This window comes from Ambystoma mexicanum, chromosome 1p, assembly GCF_040938575.1.
Source record: "Ambystoma mexicanum isolate Mex_15411 chromosome 1p, UKY_AmexF1_1, whole genome shotgun sequence".
Taxonomy (NCBI): Eukaryota; Metazoa; Chordata; class Amphibia; order Caudata; family Ambystomatidae; genus Ambystoma; species Ambystoma mexicanum.
Genome location: NC_090921.1, coordinates 601,349,706 through 601,369,640, shown reverse-complemented (window position 1 = coordinate 601,369,640; position 19,935 = coordinate 601,349,706). Strand labels below are relative to the sequence as shown.

Here is a 19,935-nt window from a genome sequence, read left to right as displayed (position 1 = left end):
AGAAAATGTTAAACACACACACAGAAAAACACATGTAAGAGTGGGAAAAAAAAACTCACTATCTTGCCAGGTGAAAAAAGTAAATCCCAGAAATCCAGCAAAGCTGCTGGGGGACTCAGTAGGTAAGGGAAATTAGCCATTCTGGAGAATTCTCCCCAACACACCTTGCCTGTTGAAAGACATTGCCATGGCCATTTTCGATCCTCTCACAACTCCTACTAACAAAACTCCTGCTACACTCTCTTCCTGTATACCCTAGGATACCCGATTGGCTTATCCTCCGATGTCCGCAGACACCATGACTGTCCACATTCTCTGCAGTCCCCTTTCCATGCCAGGGTTCCTTAAAGGACCCGGATGTGACATGTGCCGTCTGCAGACTACCACGGTATCCAGAGACGCCGTGGCCAGTGAGAGGGGGGAAATTAAACACAATTTAATTTATTTTATGCTTTAGTGGTGGCTCTGAAAATAATCTTTTGGGGGGGTTGTTAACAAACACCTTTGTTTTCCTTTTTTGCTTTTATGTACAGTAGTACTGTACACTCTACATCTTCCTTTACAATTTTCTTACAGGAACTTTTTTTGAATGCATCCTAATATTGCAAAGGAAAATTTCATTTCCGACATCTGTGAAATGAACTCCATCTTGACAAAAAGAATTCTCACCATCAGAACTTATATTGTTATTCTCAAAAGAGGACATTGCTGCAGCATATAAAAAAGCAGATACAGGTTTATTGACAAGCTGCCTTGATTCTTACATTCGTGGACTGAAAATGTTTGTTGGACATCACCATGTTTGCCTCTGATTTATTTCAGAAAAGATAATCTTGGCAGCAGGAAACAGTTCCATTAGGCTTTTAAAGGAATCCTTCAGGACAACCTGCAAAGACACTGGAGTCCCAAACCCCAAACTGTTCCTTCCACAATGCACAATCACATTGTCTGGAAATTTAGAGTGAGCCATACACTCACAGAAGGAAAACAAGCTTGCCCAGTTTAAGCCACAAACTGCATGCCATAGAACTTCTACTTCTGCCAATCCAATATTTCTAAGGATGCCATAATTTTCAGCATACACCTTCAATGACTGAATTAAAGAGGCCCCAATCCACACAGACTGCCTTTTCAAACACATAGCCATAGTCATTGTCAGTGCTCTCACAACTCCTGCAAACAAAACTCCCGATACCCTCTCTTCCTGTACACCACACCTGCCAAACCTGACTGGCTAATCCCCACAGTCCCCTTTCTATGTCAGGTATCCACAAAAGACCCTGATGTGTCAGGTGCTGTCCGCGGACTACCGCAATGTCCGCAGACCCGTAAAACATAGGCGGCAACCCTTCCACACTTTCCACTTCCATGTTCTCAACACTCCCTCACTGCTTTCAAAAAGACACACATCCATCAACCAATCACATCCAAAACCTCTAAACCCAACCCTGTCATCCCCCTTCAACACTTCAGATGTACACTTGAACTCTCAGAGTACATATCTCCTGTTAATGAAAGGCATCTGCATCAAATCTTTCACAAATATATATAGAGAGAGAGGTTTCCTGCTACTTACCCTCTAATAAGCTTCTCAAGAAGCATATTCTCTTTTTTATCCTTAACATAAAATAAAGAAAAAGCAGATTTAATAGATCTATAGACCATTTTTAAGTGCCACTTTGTGTCTGCCAGTTTACTATGTTGGCAGCACATGCATACATCTCAACATCTCCCATTCCAATATATAGGTGCTTATTAAGTCTTTACTTTTTCCATTGCATTCTTCCACTTTCAATTAACTTCGCCCATTATGAAACTCAAACTTCAAGTCCCAGAATACAAAGAAAAAAACATGACTGAACTTCAAGATTCAAAATTGTGACATCTATATCAAATAAACATATAAAATGCTGTGCTTTTTAAAATATTTTTTTGGGAAGCATTTTGAAGAAAGTTAAAAATATTCATATCTGCATTTACAGCAGCAATGTGTCACAGTTTATAAAAAGAATAGAAAAGCAGATAAAATACATTTGTACACCATTTGTAATTGCCACTTAGTGTGTGTCAGTTTGATATATTGACAGTACATGTATACTTCCTAACATAACCCAGTCCAATCTTCAGCTGCTTATGCTGTCCTATTTTTTTCTCTACATTCTGTGACTTGTACTCCCAACTTTCACAATGGGAAAAGTGAAACAAAAAACCCAGAAAGCAAACAAAAAATCTAGGACTACATAAAAACCTACAGATTAGAATGCATCATGTTGGCAAGTATGCATATACTCCTAACATCTTAAACTTCCACACACCAACTGCCATTTAAAAATGTACTACAAATCTTTTCCATCAACTTTTCTTCTCTTTTACAAAACGTTACAGAGCTTCTATAAATGCTCACACGCATTTCTTAACTTTCACCAAAATGCTCATAAAAGCAACCATTTTTAACCATCCACCAATTTTATTAACTGCTTTTCCCCACCACTCCTCCTTCTTTCATAAATATCAACCTTGCTTACTAAAAGTACTTTGCCATTACAACATATCCCCACTAACTTTCTTTTACAATTACAGGAAGGAAGCACATTACTGAAGACAACGGAAAAACGAATACCCTTCGCATCCAACAAATGTACCATGCATATGTATTTAATTAGAGCAGCACAGTTCCACTATATAGTACCCCAGACTACCCTTTTAAAACCAAAATTTCTTTCACTCTAGCCCAGGCTTGTCCAACCTTTTTGAATGTGGGGCCGAAGCATTAACTTTTTGTCACCCAGTGGGCCGGCGAGCCAAAAGTCAACAACCTCACCCAAAGCAGTATATTAAAAAGCGATATTGTGTGACCTTTGACACAATAGCATCACAGGCAGTGATAGCCATGCAGTCCCAAGGAAAGCTTTTGGTGTCATGGGCAGTGATCAAAGGTTAGTTGCTTGTGATTTCTTTCAGTGTCTATGTGTTAATATTTTTCTGAAATAGTGGGGGCGACCGAGCGTAGTGAGGGAGCTACAATGTTCTAGGGAGGGTTTGGGGGGGATCCCCCCCAAGAATTTTTTTTCAAATATGGGGTTGAAATGGTGCATTTTACAGCAGAAAAGGTGACCAAAAACCCATAAGTGTACAATCAGTTCTAAAGGGGAACATGAAAATTCCATGTCACCAACAGCAGAAAAGAACATTTTACAACACAACACATTTTAATGATCAATGTGTCCACAGTGTAAGACAGCACTGTCACTGATGTAACACAATTTCATGCTGGTTGTACCCAAAATATGCCTCTGTAGCAACATGTCTATGCTGGCTGTTCCCAATTTAGGCCAGCATTGTCCTGTACAAAGCATGATTGATGCTGCCTGAGCATGTGCAGTGTGCCCAATACATATGGCAGCTTCTCTCTGTAATACACATTACTTCTGTGGTGATGAAAGAAGCATAATTCAATTCAACAGATAAAATGTGGAAAAACGATCACCCAAAGGTGAACCTAATTGAAGAAACGCAATGTGAGCACAATCTAAAAGTATGCAACCTAGCAGGCCTAGCGCACACTTTACCTTTTCTTTCACCAATAAATCGGGGGGGGAGAGCGCGAACACAGTCCCCCACTACCAGAAATAATGCAGTCGTGTATCCCGCATTTGGGAACATAGCAGGGGTCAGCAAATCCGATGTGCAATGGGTAAGCCTCACCCTGGGAGATCTGCCCTTGAGATCACATTCTCCCCTGCCAGCTAAGTATGAGTTGCATGCAAGAGGGCAGGGGTTGGGTCAGTTCTGGGAAGCCCTGCTAAGCGAGGGTGAGAAGGCAGGCCCTGACCCAGCCCCAACCCCCCAATCCCCGGAAGCTCTGAGCGTCTGCAGAGCTGCCTGTCCCGCGTGTAGGGGGAAGCTCCAGCAGGCAGAGCCCAGCAGAAGAGCAGATTGTAGCGCAGTTCCTTTCTCCCATCAGGTGCTGCTCGGCCCGAGATTTGTATAAATAGCAGGATGGCTTGAGCAGGCCTGTTGCAGTCTGTCCACTGGCCTGTCAGCCCCACACGGGCCCATGGCCCTCCTGAGCGTAGCTGCGCAGCGCTGGCCCCATTCACACCATCATAATCATCCTGGACCTCGACGCTCCACCACCCCTGAATCTCAGAGTTCTGCTCAATGACAATGCTGAAGCTTTGACATCTTTGCTGTAACCATATGCCGTGTTGTGTCAGCCGAGCCTGCACAGCGCCAAAGGCAAGTATTCCCTTGTCAGGGCCCAGAGGTCACTGAGTCTACCAGTGCCATCCACTTGGCATGGCCTACTGTTCCCAGCGTTTTCTACCCACAAATCAGCACCACTGCCAAACAGAACTGCATCATTGGGGCCCATCGCTGCTGCTCTCCGACTTGACCCCAGCCCAGCGCAAAGGCACCCATGCTTCTGGTCTGATGTTGAAAAGCCTGCTCTGCTGAGATCCGAAAGACAAGAACTAAGGTATTTTGGGAACATAGTACTATTGTTTTTTGTGTTGCAACTGTATCAGCTCACACCTCTCCTGAATGGTATAGGCTGCCCTCAGACTGCGCTACCAAAAGAGTGAAAATAAGTTATACCTGTTGGGCTTGCCTGTTTCACTTTTATGATTGGGATCACTGCTGCGTGGGTATTAAGCGCGTTATAAATAACCTATCATACCACTTGTATTTTCTCCAGAGCTGCAGCAACTATTCGAAGTGTACTCCGATCCATTTTGTGAACAAACTCAATCCACTAACAAACGAAAACTTTGGTTCCCATTGATTTGGATTTGGATTTTGTTTCCTTTCTATACATTTCTGGAGAGCATTTTTTGAAAGGTTGTTCTTGAGTGTGTAGATTATTTGCTATTGCCCACTTTTGCTGAATGGCAATTTCGACAAAACATTTTTTTGCCGCATTTTTTTACGCTTTTTTACCAAAAAATATAGATGGTAATTTTGGGTAAGGTATATAGAAAGTGAGGGTGCAGGGGTTCTGCCACCGGTTTTTGTGGTAAAAAAAGCAATAAAATTGACCCAAATGAATGTGGAGAAATTGGCATTCGCCATAAAAAAGGCAGAGAAAGTTTATTGATACGATTATTTATGTGTCCACAGGTCAATCACAGCATGGCTAGGATTTGTAAGGGGGCCATGATGATTGAATCGGGTTTACTGGTGAAAGGATGGTGATCCAGCACAGAGCGGCTCCTTTTGTGCCAATGTTTCCAAGTCTCCCCCCAAAAATATTGTGACTGATGATGCTGATAGCAGTCTAGAATTCTCATTCGTCTTGTTCTTTTATGTGTCCCGAATAGAGCACAGAGGAGTTTTGCGCACAGGCACATTTAAAAAAAAAAATGTAAAAACTTTTTTTTTTTTTTTATTTTTTACTCAAGCATTGTCCAACATACAGCCTGGCGGGCCACATAAAATGGCTTGGCGGGCCGCATTGTGGCCCGCGGGCCGTACGTTGGACAACCTTGCTCTAGCCCATTATATTCCACTATTCACACTCTTACTATTCCCATATACACACCACCATTGCAACACGCACTCTGTTGCTCTAAACAGCACAATAACCCTACACATTCCAAAACACCACCACTCCCTTACTCACTAACCCAACACCATCAAACCTCTGCAGACTCTTAGGCCCTGATTCACAGAGCATTTTCCTATGGGATTGCGCCATTATAAAACAGTACTGTGAATCAGGCCCTTACTCTCACAACCTTCCCAACCACACCTAATATTCCACCTCACAATCAAACAGTACTCTATTCATCTCTACAATCACAACCACAAACCCATGCACCACACATGCTTATACATTGCACAACTTTGTAATGCAAACTTTTTATTTTCCAAACAGACACAACAAAATGCCTACTAAAAATCAACTTTGTAGAAAAAAAAGAAAAAATAGAACAGTTAAGAATAAAACTACACCATATAGTTATCCACCTCTAAAACAATTTATAGAAAACATTAAAGCAAAAAAGCTAGTAACCTCACTCAACAAAACAAAACCAACCATGACTAAAAAAGGTATGCTCTCTCTTGCAAAAATTAAAAGTAAAAAAATATGTACATAGAAAAGAAGACCTACAAACAAATGTAACCCTCTATCTACCAATGTTAGCGTAGTCATGGACAAGCAATCCAAAACATTTATGTTTCAGAAAATGTTCCACCGTAGACTTCCTCCCAGTTTTATAAAACAGCTGAAAAGTCACAATTTATCCTTAAAACCAAGTGCAGGAGACTTATCATGCAAGCTCTAATTGACAGCGCTTTCTAACTAAATTAAAAAAAATTGTATTGATTTTAAACAGAAAGAAACCCCTAACTAAATTAATCAATAAATCACTAAAACTACTTCTAAACATTCGCAGTGTCAATATACAAACCTTTTTTAAACTTCTGTAATGGTGAATCGATTCACACAAGCAGCACAGAACCATATTTCAATGAAGAAGCTTATAAATAAGAACAAAAAACAATTGCCATAGACAATAATGGTCGAGGGTGTGAAATGGTGGGACACACCATTATGGCAAAAGAAACCCTTATAGAAAAAAAGTCCACAGCAAACTCTGAACAAAATGCTCCAGTGTACAAATGGACATGCAGCTCAATGTGTAATGTACACCAACAATACTTGAAATCTTAACAATTCCTCAATCACTGTGTGAAACTAAAAGACAAAAGTAGAATGAAAACTTTACAAACCATAGACTCCTGTCCAGTGCACATCCACACTGGTCTGCAGGGAGATTCATTAACCTGCATTTTAGGAACTGCTTGCAAAAGCACTTTCGATCACATCAAAATGTTAGCAACACACCATTCTACTATACTAAATCTTGCGCATCAACTATACTATGCAAAAAGTCCTGCTCTAGAACTGCAACATTTAAATAATGTTCTCCTACATTTAACAGCCAAATAACTGCTTCAAGAAATAGAGCACATCCAACGTACATACTTTGGAACTGAAGTTGACTTAAAAAAAAAAGGTTTCAAAACACATCTGCTGAAATACCAGACCAAATATGTGTCCGTTGTCCCAGAACGTTTTATAAACAGAGCACAAAAATAATAGATCTAACCTACAAAATAAAAGATAATGAAGAATCACAATGGTTCCAATTAGCTTTATATCTAACATCAGAAACTAAATACTAAATAACTGACCCCTCAACAGTTTGCACGTACTGCAACACAAAGCTTGACAATAACCAAATGCCATCACGTACTATCACTAATAAGTTAGAAATATTCCCACTTCTGATATATCTCCACCAATTTACCTTCTACAAGAGCATAATAATAGAAACCGTGGTCTCATTTCAAGCTATAATATGTCTTCAACCAAAATCAGCCAAATTACCACCATCCAAGTTACTAAAGAGCATCAATGGCAAAGTAGTATATTTGTCATTAGATCTAAAAGAGAATGTACAAACTCTAGGAGTACAACGACCAATAGATCAATCTTTGATTATACTAGTTGTACTAATGGTGTGCCAACAAAAGACAAAAATATTTGGCCACAACTAGTTAACTTAAATACATTTAGACAAGCCCTACAACATCTAAAAGAAAACAATGAATACTACAAAGATATAAACAGATGAAAACATAAGAGAAACCACCCAAATTATTCAAGTCTCACCAGGAACTGGCCAATTTGAATGTGTACAACCTGTTACTGCAACCAACATTTTAGACCAGTATATAATTCACCCACTACACTCCAAAGACACCAATGACGATGCATTAGAAACATATCAAATGTAACAAGCCAAAGGATCCCCACATGAGTATATGGCGAAACAGTGTAGAAGCAGAATCCTTTGCTCTACTCCCTCCTACAAGGAAAAGGGGGAAGATATGATGAAAGGTCCACGCAAATTAGTGCATCAAAATATCATTCTTTAAGAAAGTATTCTGAACACTCCAGATTCAGACCCAATGTAGAATACATTTTCCACCTCCCCTTCGGAAGTGAGCTAGCACCTCTACGTTATGGAGTTGCACACACATCAAAAACAGGCTATAACTTTTTAAGCATATCTACTATCAAACTGCTTCAAAAAATAAAAGACAAAGATGATGTTTTGCAGCAAGTATCACAAATCTCTTGGCAAACATGCATGGTACAAAAGAATACTGGTTCTGATGTCACACTGATGTACGTTGTATGCTAAGGACCATAGGCCCACCCACATGGTATGTTACTTTAAGTTGTGCAGAGTACGCATGGGATGAATTGCACAACTTCCTATGCACTGCAAACCAAAATAAAGATGGAATAGATATAAAAACACCAGGAGATATCTGTTCTCTTGAACCTGTCAATGTATCAAGGTACTTTCACCATTGCTTCATTGCCATGCTGCACTTTATTTGCAATAAAACTACCCCTCTGCTCGGAGACGTGCAACACTTCTTTTGAAGAAAAGAACATCAATCCAGAGGAGCACCACACATCCACATGCTTTTGTGGATAAAACATGCTCCTAAATTTGGCCATGATAATGAAGCCACTGTTTTACAGTTTATTGAAAAATAAATTACCTGCGACATCCCTCAAGAAACCACAGATAGTGACTAACATACACAAGTCGTACGCTTCCAAAAACATAAGTGTGGCAAATACTGCCGGCATAGCTATAAAAAAAGGCAAACACTATATCAAATTTCGCTTTGGCTTCCCTAGACCAGTTTGTAAAAAAGGACAAGTAAATAGCTTGATGTCTTCCGTTACACACAGCATAAAAGGCGAATCCCCTAAGAATACATACAACATTAAAAGGGATGAAGCATCCAAGTACATCAATGATTACAATGCAATCATTGCCCTCTTGTGGAATGCAAACATAGACATATAAAACATTGCAGACAATTCCACTGTAACGCTCACCTGGTATCCACGGGGAGGTCCTCAGCCTGTTCTGACCTCTTACGACCACGAACCCTTCCCTGGAGGCTATTCGACTGGAGACTGGGCCTGAAACACAGGATTGGTAGAGTGTAACTCCCTATTGTCTCTGTGTGCTTGAACCCCTTCTTCCCCGGGGTCCAACCCTTCCCTTTGATCCACAGCTCACTTTGTTTTCTTAGATAGAGTGCTCTCCATCCTGGTTTCTGCGCAGGGGTGCGTTGATTGATGCGGGCTCGTTGCTGCCTAGTTACTTCGCTGGCAAGAGTCCGACAGGTAAGTATAATTAGTCTTTTGAACAGTTCTCTAACTTCGTTCCTTTCCTTCCTTAGATGATGGCCAGTGTCCGGGGATGTCGGTGTGCTGCTGAGATGAGTAGCGCTAAAGGTGAGTGAGAGCGCGATGTGCGATGCACCCCTTTCGTATTTGCATTGAACTGAGTTATTTTTCTGTGTCTTTTAGGTGCCACGACGTTTTCAGCATGGATGCCGGTTATGAAGAACAAATGCGGTGGGTAAGCGCGGTATGCAGCGCCTCTAGATGTGTCCATGCTAATCTGGAGTGTCTTTTCCCTCTTGCAGATGGATGAGAAGTTCCGTAGACAGAGTTCCCCCAGAGCGGCTGGGATTCAGGTAAGCGTTTGAAGCTCGTACAGTATTTCAAAATAAGCTACGATTTGCAGAATGCTTACTAATGCCTTTTTTCTGTTCTTTTCCCTTTTCCTTAGGAAGCGGCGTGCCGGGAAGGGAATGACACCGCTGAAGATGCCCGCAGAACAGAAGGAGTGATGAATGATGGGCAGAAGCGCCGCAAGGTAAGGCTGTTCCTAACGGTGTTCTTGTTCTTGCAGGAGCTGAGCGCAGAAGAAAGATGCAGGGCTACTGGAGACCTATCCGAACATGGTGAGTGTCATGCTGCAGGTGCAGAAAACGCAAAGCATGTTTCTCAGCCTGGGTGTGGATTAAATAGTCTCTGGCTATCCCAGGTGTCTCTGGGCTGAACCACACCCAAAAGACTAGACCGCACATGCAGTTCTGGGAACCGAAATATGTGGGTGCATCCATCTTGTCCCCATCAATGCACTACAAGTCCCATCCTCAATGTTATCCTATGGGAGTGAGTGAGTCTGGTGCCACAAGTGCCAAGTCTGACTACAAGTGGGTCTTTAGAGGGATGGAGAGGCCCTTGAGGGCCATGTAGGTGATTGTGGCCTGGCTCCAGCCTGGCATCTTGGAGGGCTGGGGACATGAGGGGCAGGAATCATTGGTTGGATGGTTTTGATGAAATCGTCTAAGCAAGCGAGGTGCATGGATGTACTCACAAGGCTCCCATGTCCTGTCTTGTGGACCGTACCCTTTCCTGTCTACTAAGTAGTATAATTTGGATCTGACGTACTTTGAATCTAGGATGTCCTTGACATCGAATTCTGGCTCCCCGGCGACTACTACTGGCTGCGGTGGTGTTGCTACGCGGGTCCCAGGTTGAACAGGTTTAAGGAGAGACACGTGGAACACAGGATGAATCTGCATGTTTGACGGCAAAGCTAGTCTGACCGCCACAGGATTTATCACGGAGGTGACAGTGAATGGACCCAGGTATCTTGGACGAGAAGTTCGAGCTCCTTTAATGGACACGTGTTTAGACGCCAGCCAGACTTTGTCTCCCACTTGGTAGTTGGGGGCCTTTGCTCGGTGTTGATCAGCAAAGTTCTTTTGGCGATTCTTAGCTTGAAGTAGGTGTTCAGCTGCCCTTTTAAAGGTTTGAGAAATGGTTGTGTGCAAGGTTTTGACTGCTGGCATTTCCAGGGTTGTAGGAACATCCAACTCAGAAGTACGTGGGTGCCTGCCATACATGGTATAAAAGGGTGTCTGCCCAGTGCTGGTGTGTAGGGAATTATTATAAGCATATTCAGCTACCCATAATAGGTCGTACCAGCTTCCTTCAGGTTGGTGTAACATGCAATGCAGATACTGTTCGAGCGTCTGATTTGTCCTCTCAGTTTGACCATCCGTTTGGGGATGGTGACTGGTGGATAGCCGGATGTCGATCTGGGCTATAGAGCAGCATTTTCTCCAGAAGTTAGATATGAATTGAGTACCTCGGTCTGAGACCAAAACGGAAGGAAACCCATGGAGCCGTACGATGCCTTCAAGAAATACCTTTGCTAGAGTGGAAGCATTTGGGAGCCCCTTAAGAGGAATGAAATGTGCCATTTTTGAAAATAGGTCCACGACCACAAGAATAGTGTTAAACCCTTGACTGGGTGGTAAGTCAGTAATAAAATCGAGGGACAACGTGTGCCAGGGTGCTGGTGGGATTTCCAATGGTTGTAATAGCCCAGCCGGTTTCTGCTTGGATGACTTGTTTTGATCACACACTCCACAAGATAGGATGAATTGGATAATGTCTTTACACCACGTGGGGCACCAATAATTTTGTTTTACCTTGGCTAGGGTTTTAGCAATTCCGGGGTGGCCCTCGATCAAGGAATCATGATAACCGGACATGACTTGTTCTCGTAGTTCTTGGTATGGTAAGAATAAACGATTCCTGAAGTAGGGCAACTGATCTTTTATCATGTAATGTTCTCCTTGTGCACTCCACACTTGTAATTGCTCCGGACTCATCAGGTTTTAGATTTCTTCATGTAATTTTTTCTGAGTTATGGTTGCTGTTATTCCTAGGAGCTTGTCACTCGGGATGATTGCTATTGGGTCAGGGTTCTGATACCCTTGCTCTTCCATCCCCATACGGGAAAGGGCATCGGCCTTCCCGTTTTTCACCCCTGGTCGAAATGTAATCACGTAGTCATATTCAGAAAAAAAAAGAGCCCAACGTAGTTGTCGTGAGGATTGGGCCTTTGCCGTTTTTACATACTGTAGGTTCTGGTGGTCAGTTATTACGGTGATTGTGTGTCTGGCGCCCAAGAGGTAGTGCCGCCATGCCTTAAAGGCTGACTTAATGGCCAGGGGTTCTTGGTCTGTGATAGCGTAATTGAGTTCAGGGGGTGTGAATTTACGCAACCAGAAGACAACAGGGTGTAACTGGCCCGTTTCGGGGTCCTTTTGTGAGAGGACGGCTCCCATTGCCATGCTTGAGGCGTCCGTTTCCACCAGGTATGGGAGATCAGGGTGAGGGTGGTGTAAGATTGGGGCAGGTGATCAGAAGCAAGAATCTTGCTTTGAGTTCCTGGAAAGCCTCCTCAGCTTCTGTTGTCCACTGGAACTTTTTGTTGCTTTTCCTTAGTAATGACGTGATGGGATGCACGATTTGCGAAAATCCTGGGATGAACCAGCGGTAGAAGTTTGCAAAACCCAGCATACTTTGAATCCCCTTGAATGAATTTGGGGATGGCCAGTTCAGGATAGCATCTACCTTGTGTACATCCATTCGGATTCCATTCGGGCTGAGAATAAAGCCCAGGAATTCCACCTCGGAGACGTGGAATGAGCACTTTTCGAGCTTCGCGTAGAGCTGGTGTTGACAGAGTTTCTCCAATACGGATCGGACGTGTTTAACATGGTCGTGCTTTGATGCGGAATATACTAGGATATCATCGATGTACACTAGAGCATAGACATCAATCGATTCCCGTAGGACATCATTCATGAAATATTTAAATGCAGCAGGCGGGTTGCAAAGGCCAAAGGGCATCACTTGATATTCGTACGCCGTATTTGGGCATCTTTGACTTGATCAAGCAATTCAGGGATCAGTGACAGGGGGTAAGGTAAAGCTGTTCCTAACGGTGTTCTTTTTCTTGCAGGAGCTGAGCGCAGAAGAAAGATTCAGGCCTACTGGAGACCGATCCGAACACGGTGAGTGTCACACTGCAGGTGCAGAAAACGCAAAGCATGTTTCTCAGCCTGGGTGTGGCTTAAACAGTCTCTGGGTATCCCAGGTGTCTCTCGGCTGAACCACACCCAAAAGACTAGACCGCACACGCAGTTCTGGGAACCAAAATATGTGGGGGCATCTATCTTGTCCCCATCAATGCACTACAAGTCCAATCCCCAATGTTATCCTATGGGAGTGAGTGAGTCTAGTGCCACAAGCGCCAAGTCTGACTCCAAGTGGGTCTTTGGACGGGGTGGAGAGGCCCTTGAGGGCCATGTAGGTGATCGTGGCCTGGCTCCAGCCTGACATCTTGGAGGGCTTGGGACATGAGAGGCAGGAATCATGACATCCACTGCAGTTGCAAGATATGTCACACCAAAGCTCAGAAAACGGAGCTAAAGGACCGCTGGGATGACGTTTCATCTTACAAAATACTATCACAAAACATGTACAGCTTTGGTATAAAAATGCTCTTCCCATAGAGAATGCTATGCGGGTGCTACGAAGCTGCAGACTGTTTAACAGGTACAGCCTTGTATGGTAAATCTGAACACATTGTCTGGCTAAACCTTGGACCAGCTTGATCCAGAAAAATAGTACTAAAATCCTACCATGAGATAGAAAACATAGCCACAAATGATCCCAACAGCCAGGACATTTTAAAAAAACAATTTAATTGACACATACTACCCAAACAGAAGTACTGTTTTGGAAAACACACTGGCAAATGTGCAGTTGCTCACACGGCGTCCAACTGACAGCTCTAGCAGTCAGACGAACCCAGCGTCTGCAAAGCTCGCCCGAATTAGGTAAGATTATGCCAAGTATTGTCATAACGCCTACGCAGTTATCTGGTTGAACTAGGCGCAACAATGAACATATGTCTGTTAGTGCACTATTTGAACGTTTATGATACGCTCTTTACAGCTAGCATTGTTAGTGTTACTACATCCACCAGACGGTTCCGCCGAGACTAATACCTCGCATTTTGCCCTTCCAGATCGTGTGCCTTTGAATAATTTAGCTGAATAATAATGGATGTAGCCCACATATTCTCCGTAAGGGCATATCCCGCGCAGCAATATTGAATTCAGACTGTTCTTAATCTTTACATGTTTTGAGCAAACAGCCTTCTTTTGCTTGGGGCTTTTTCTTGAGCCCTATTGTATTCCAACACAGTGCTAATTAAAGCCTGTTGTTTTAGGACTCATCTACCAGCCATACCTTTGTGACTTGTGATTAAGAAGAGCACTAACTGACTATGACTTCATACTATGGAGTTGTGAGCTGCCGGCCACAAGTAAGTCTGTTAACTTCGAGACTTTTTTGTCATTTTCTCCCATTTACGCTCCCAGTAAACTTTACTTTGACACTATTAGAGAAACAGCCTATATTTTACGACGAGAGACGATGGGACTATTTGTCCTGTATTTTGTTTATCTACAGGGCTTCATAAGGCGCTGACATTGAACATTCAAACAGCCTTTGAGGAGTGGTCTTACTGACACTAAGATACGGTAAGCATCTCCTAAATCATCACAATATTGTTAATATTATTGATGTATTTTAGAGACCACATGTATTAACAAGGTGTGGTCTGTGTTTCTTTAAGGTTTGGCCTGGATATTCCCTTTGGGATTGAAACCATAAGGGTGAAGATAATTACGCATTAGAATTGCAATTTGGGAATCAACAAACCACCATCTGCACTGCTACGACAACGTCAACTTGTCAAGTTCTTCCTTAGAGACCACTGCAAGACCGGTTTAAGGCGTTGTTACGCCCCGGTGTATCTATACCCCTGAAGAAGTTCCTTATAGTAATTCTAACCACTAGAGGAACGAAACATGTTGGGAAACTTGAGATACTAATATAAAGCATCAATAAAAGCTTAAGAATCTCGAATAGGTGAAACTCAGGTATTGACTAACCCAGACATCTAGACAGGAGGTACTCATTGTCAACAACACAGTATCACCTGTTGTAATATCAAGTGGTTCAATCCTATTGTAAAAATGGAGACTTGAATAACTGAAAGCTGTTCATATTTTTATGCACATTTGAATTGAGATCTCTAAAGGAGAGATACTGTGAAATTGCGTTTTTTGTACAATTGAAGCACATTTTGCACATTAGTATTGATGTGACGAACATCGCTATGCACTTTAGAGCACTGGACACTTTATGTTTTATGTGATGATTTTAACAACTCTATTTATTAAAAACTGTTTATGTTATTATAATATTGTTCTATGAAGTCAGGTTGTATTTTCCTTGAACTTCTACTTGTCTTTGTTTGAATTGTCGTTCACTAATGTGTGGATCCCTAATTCATCCAGTGAACTACATGCCATAAACCTAATTTAGGTGTGGGAGCTTTGTTGTTCTAATTATATACAGGTCAGGTTTGCTCCCCCTTAGCCTATTATTATACCTGATTTCCCCCACTTTTTAAAGAAATGTGCAGTCTCAACATGTGAAGGAAGCCTGGTGAAACTCACCAAACACAGTCTAATTAATCTTATAACGTTATCATTTAAATCTTCACAACATACAGAACTATATTACATGGCTCTACTCCAACTTTCTAAACCTTGGAGAAAAGAAAAAGAATGATTAGGTGACTATGACTCATTTGAAGCTGCATTCAAAGCAAATGAAATCAGTATAACAAATGACAATTATAAACAATACAAACAAATGTTGGACAATGAAAGCAAACAGGAGGAAGACATTGAAGCTCAACTAGACAAATACACTCCTGAGGGCTATCAACCTTCCCTTACAGAAAGCCAAGAACCACTTGGAGAACCACTCAATCTAAATGAAGCAGAAATAGCCATGACTGAGGCAGCAAATACCATGTATCAATATAAACAATCTGAGGACGACCTGTTAGTGCTCGAATCACAGCCAAATGATGAACAACTCATCATTTATCTGGAAGTCACTCAAGAAATTCAAGAAATTCAACATGGTTTTAAACATGAAACTAAAACCTGCAGCTGTAAAAATCATTCACCTCTGCTCCTGTATGAAAGTGGTGAAGCTGGTTCTGGTAAAACATTCTTAATTAAAATAATCAACAATTTTCTATAATGCTTAACAAACAACAACTTTTCAGCTGTAGTAACAGCCCTCACAGGTTTAGCTGCCTACAATGTAGTAGGGGTAACTTTACACTGACTACTGTTCCATCCTGTAGAACACCAAAATAAATTAGAATACTACAAATTATCAGCAGAAGCTGCTACTGATGTATGCAGAATTCTAAAACAAATGAAAGTGCTCCTGATAGATGAAGCAAGCATGGTTTCCAACCTCATGTTGGCTTCAATTCATCTCAACATGAAGACATCCTATCAGTACGAAAAACTGTTTGGAGGAATACACCTTATTGTTTTCATAGACCTACTGTATATATGTATGTCTGTATGTATTTAAATGCATTGAGCGCAAAGGGAGAGACCTGGTCCGAAGGTATCTGGGCACTAGAGGAGAGGAGAGACCGGAAAGGAAGCAACAAGAGAAGGAACAAAGAAACATTAAAAAGGAAAGTTTTTAAAGCTTTATGAAAACACAAATGATCAGAAGTCTTGCGTAGAGACAGTGGCACAGAATTCCACATGGAAGGGGCCAGAACAGAGAAGGATCGTCCTCCGAATCTGGCTTTGTGGAATGATGGAACCACCAAAAGGGTTTTACCTGAAGAGCAGAGCTTTCGTGCTGGTGTATAGGTGGTCAATTTCAGACAAAGGAGGGCTGGACCTATGCCTTGAATTGAATGGTGCACAATGCACCATTCAATTCAAACTTGATCCGGATTCTATCCGGGAGCCAATGAAGCTTAGCTAACAGCGGACTGGCGTGAGAATGTTTAGAAAACCCCAACACCAGACGTGCCACCGCATTTTGCTGAATCTGGAGTTTCTGTATCAGAAAATCAGGTTGGCCTAAATAGATGCCGTGACAATAATCCAGTGGACAGATGGCTGAAGGTGCAAAACCTTTCTCAGTATTTTCAGCTTCAGGAAACCAGCCCTGCAAACGGAGGAAATCAGAGCCTCTCATGATCCCCATGAAAGAAGCTTTATCTCAAGACTTTTCACACAACTACTAGGTGCAGGACAAGGGCCAAAAGTGTCCAGCCAGAAATCCGAATTCCAATAGGCAGGAGGGCCAGCAGGGCCAACTCCCAGGACATCAGTGTTTTCCTCATTTAACTTCAGCCAGTTTTTTGCCATCCAGGCCCCAATATCCGCAAGACAGTCCCTCAATTTAGAGGGAGGGTCTGTGGCCTGGGCACCAAGGTGAAAAATCAGCTCAGTGTCATTGGTGTATCTGTAAAAATGTACGCGGTGTGATGAAACCAAGTCAGCAAGAAGGCGCATTTATAAATTCAACAGTAGCAGGATTGAGAGGAGACCTGGGGGACCCCACAAGACACCGAAAAAGGAGTAGAGAAAAACAGAAACAGGGATACAGTCTGCTGACGATCTGAAAGAAGAGCCAAACAAGGCTTATGGTATGCCTGTCATCCCAGTCTGTTTAAGACGCTGGAGCAAGGTTGCATAATCAATCATGTCAAGGGCTGCATTGAGATCAAGGAGAATGAGTACTCCAATCTATCTGCAGTCCTGCACATGTACCAGGTCATCGAGCACTGAGATCATGAATGACTCAGTGTCCATGCATGGGCAAAAGCCAACCTGGCAGGGATGCAGATGACCTTCCGTTTCAAGGAAGCTGGAGACTTGGGGAGTAACAATGGTCTCCATAAGTTTTATGAGGGCAGGCAGCAGGGAGATGGGATGATAGCTATCAGGGAGAGCAGGATAAATTGGGGCTTTTTCAACAAATGTAAACCACGCCATGTTTTAAGGGCGCTGGTATAGCCTCATGAATCAACGAAAAATCAAGGAGTGACGATGATTTCAATTTAACAATGGCGTCTGCCACAATCTCATTTGCCATTGGATTTCTAGGTAAGGTAATACTGAAATGGTAGTAGGGACTCACAATTGTGCTACACCAATGGCGGTCCTGATCCCAACTAGTTTTTCCTGAAAAAAGGTACTAATTTGATCACAGAACACTTAAGAGTGAGAGGGATCTATCAGTGGAAGTTGAGGTATCATCAGGTATCATCAGCTCCTTAACGATCTTAAAAAGCTTGCATGATGAACAGGCGGCAGACGTGAGACGAACTGCATAATAATGAGACAACATTTTTTACAGCATTTTAATAAACATCAAAACAGTTAACAACTAAAGTTAACACCAGTGAAAGGTCAACATATTTTCGAAACATTAGGACACAAACAATGCTGCGATACCATCGGCAGCATTGGAAATGTAAAACTCTGGCAACATTTTCACTACAGAGAACTAGCTCAAAACATGTGTCAGTCTGCAGACCTCACTTATGCTAACATTTTAAAAAGCATTTAGAACTGGTCTGCTTACTAAAGATGCAAAATCCATCTTAAATAGTAGACTAATCCATATGTATCCATTTATATGGATAAAACACATCTGCTCCTGATGTTATGGAACAATGAATTCAACAAAATCTAAAATGCATGTCCTTAATGCCAACCCTTGCAAGCTGTAGTCAATTCAAAAAGACAATGCTGAAAAAAGAAATGCAACCCATACTGTATATCAGCTCCACAGACAAACTAGAAGGGTGTGGCATGACACTTCCTATGTGTCAATAAGCAACAGCACAATTAAATAGCTTAAAAAATGTATCTCCAACACAGCTGGATTGGAGAAAATATTAAGTTTGTGTCTAAACTGCAGAGTAATTCTAAAACATAACCTTGATGTAGAACAAGGTTTAGTCAATGGAGCAATTGGTACAGTTGTTGGCTTCCAAACATTTCCACATGACAACATTCAGTTTGCCAACATCCACGTTGACAACTTTGCAGAAGTAAAAATAAAATTGGCCGGACAATAGCATGTTTTCTTCTTTTCAAAGACATGTACGTGCCCAGAGAGCAATTTTCTCTATCCCTTGCATATGCTGTCATTATTCACAAATCACAAGGCCTAACCTTAGATCAAGCAATGATTGACATTGGCAGCACAGTCTTTAAAGAAGGTATGAGTTACGTAGCACTTTCACGTCTACGTGCACTCAATGGTCTCTTCCTAGTTAACTTTGATGCAAACAAAGTCAATGCTGACATTCCTTGCATCCTGGAACACAACACGCTACAAGCTCTATACACCCCATCTAGATATGTACCCTGTACCTCAAAAAAAGAAACTTTTAAAAAGACAAGTAATACAAACAGAAGCTATGTAGATCTCCCAACGATACAGCTAACAAAAAACAATAACCAACTCCTTCTGCATCAAACAATAGAACCACAAAACTGTCTAGTACAAAGTCAACTGCACGTCCATCACAAAAGAAAGACACAAATGTGCAGAAAGATCTGCAGGTCCATCAAACGATTCACAAACAGAATCTATGGTCCATTTAAATTCAGCAACCCAACTGGAGTAAATTGTTAAGCTAATGTGACAACAAATCTTCTCTTTCAATTGCCACCAATTGTTCACAACATTTACTTAAATGGCTCAGACCAGTTGTGTTTGCAAATGCTTGTCCTTCGTATAAATGCCACAAATAATCCTGACAACACTTACAGTGTCTCAGGTATAAGGCAAGAATTGGACTACTGTGCAGGAATGGTAACATTTACCATAAACCCACAGGAAGATCCACAAGAATTCCTAATGTACTTACCACAAGTACTGGAAACCAAAAACATCCACATGGAAACATACATGCACTCGCTGCAACCATGTTTCACAAGACCACATCCCTAATGAACTATTTGTATATGCATCCATAGCAAATTCTCAATCCATTCCATTTCACCAGCTTCTGCAGAATGCAAATCGTGGCATATTATGCCTCTTTTGCAATTCAGACAATCGTTCAACCATACAAATAAACACAATATGTCATACTGATGCTTCTAAGGTACAATGCAGATGGTATCAAAAATAACTGTAAGCCTACAGGCTTCACACACGGCCAAGTATCTCTTGGAAAGAAAACCTTCACAACAGTAGGTATAGTATACCACACTGGTGTCACAACCACTTAAGGGCACTACACGGCA

At 41.9% G+C, this 19,935-nt stretch overlaps 1 non-coding gene across 1 annotated transcript; it reads right to left on the bottom strand.

The window, feature by feature from the left end:
• Positions 1-3,592: 3,592 nt before the first annotated feature.
• LOC138462230 (U1 spliceosomal RNA) lies at positions 3,593-3,754 on the bottom strand. The gene has a single exon (XR_011264838.1). It is a non-coding gene; the product is annotated as a U1 spliceosomal RNA (small nuclear RNA).
• Between the last annotated feature and the right edge of the window lie 16,181 nt (positions 3,755-19,935).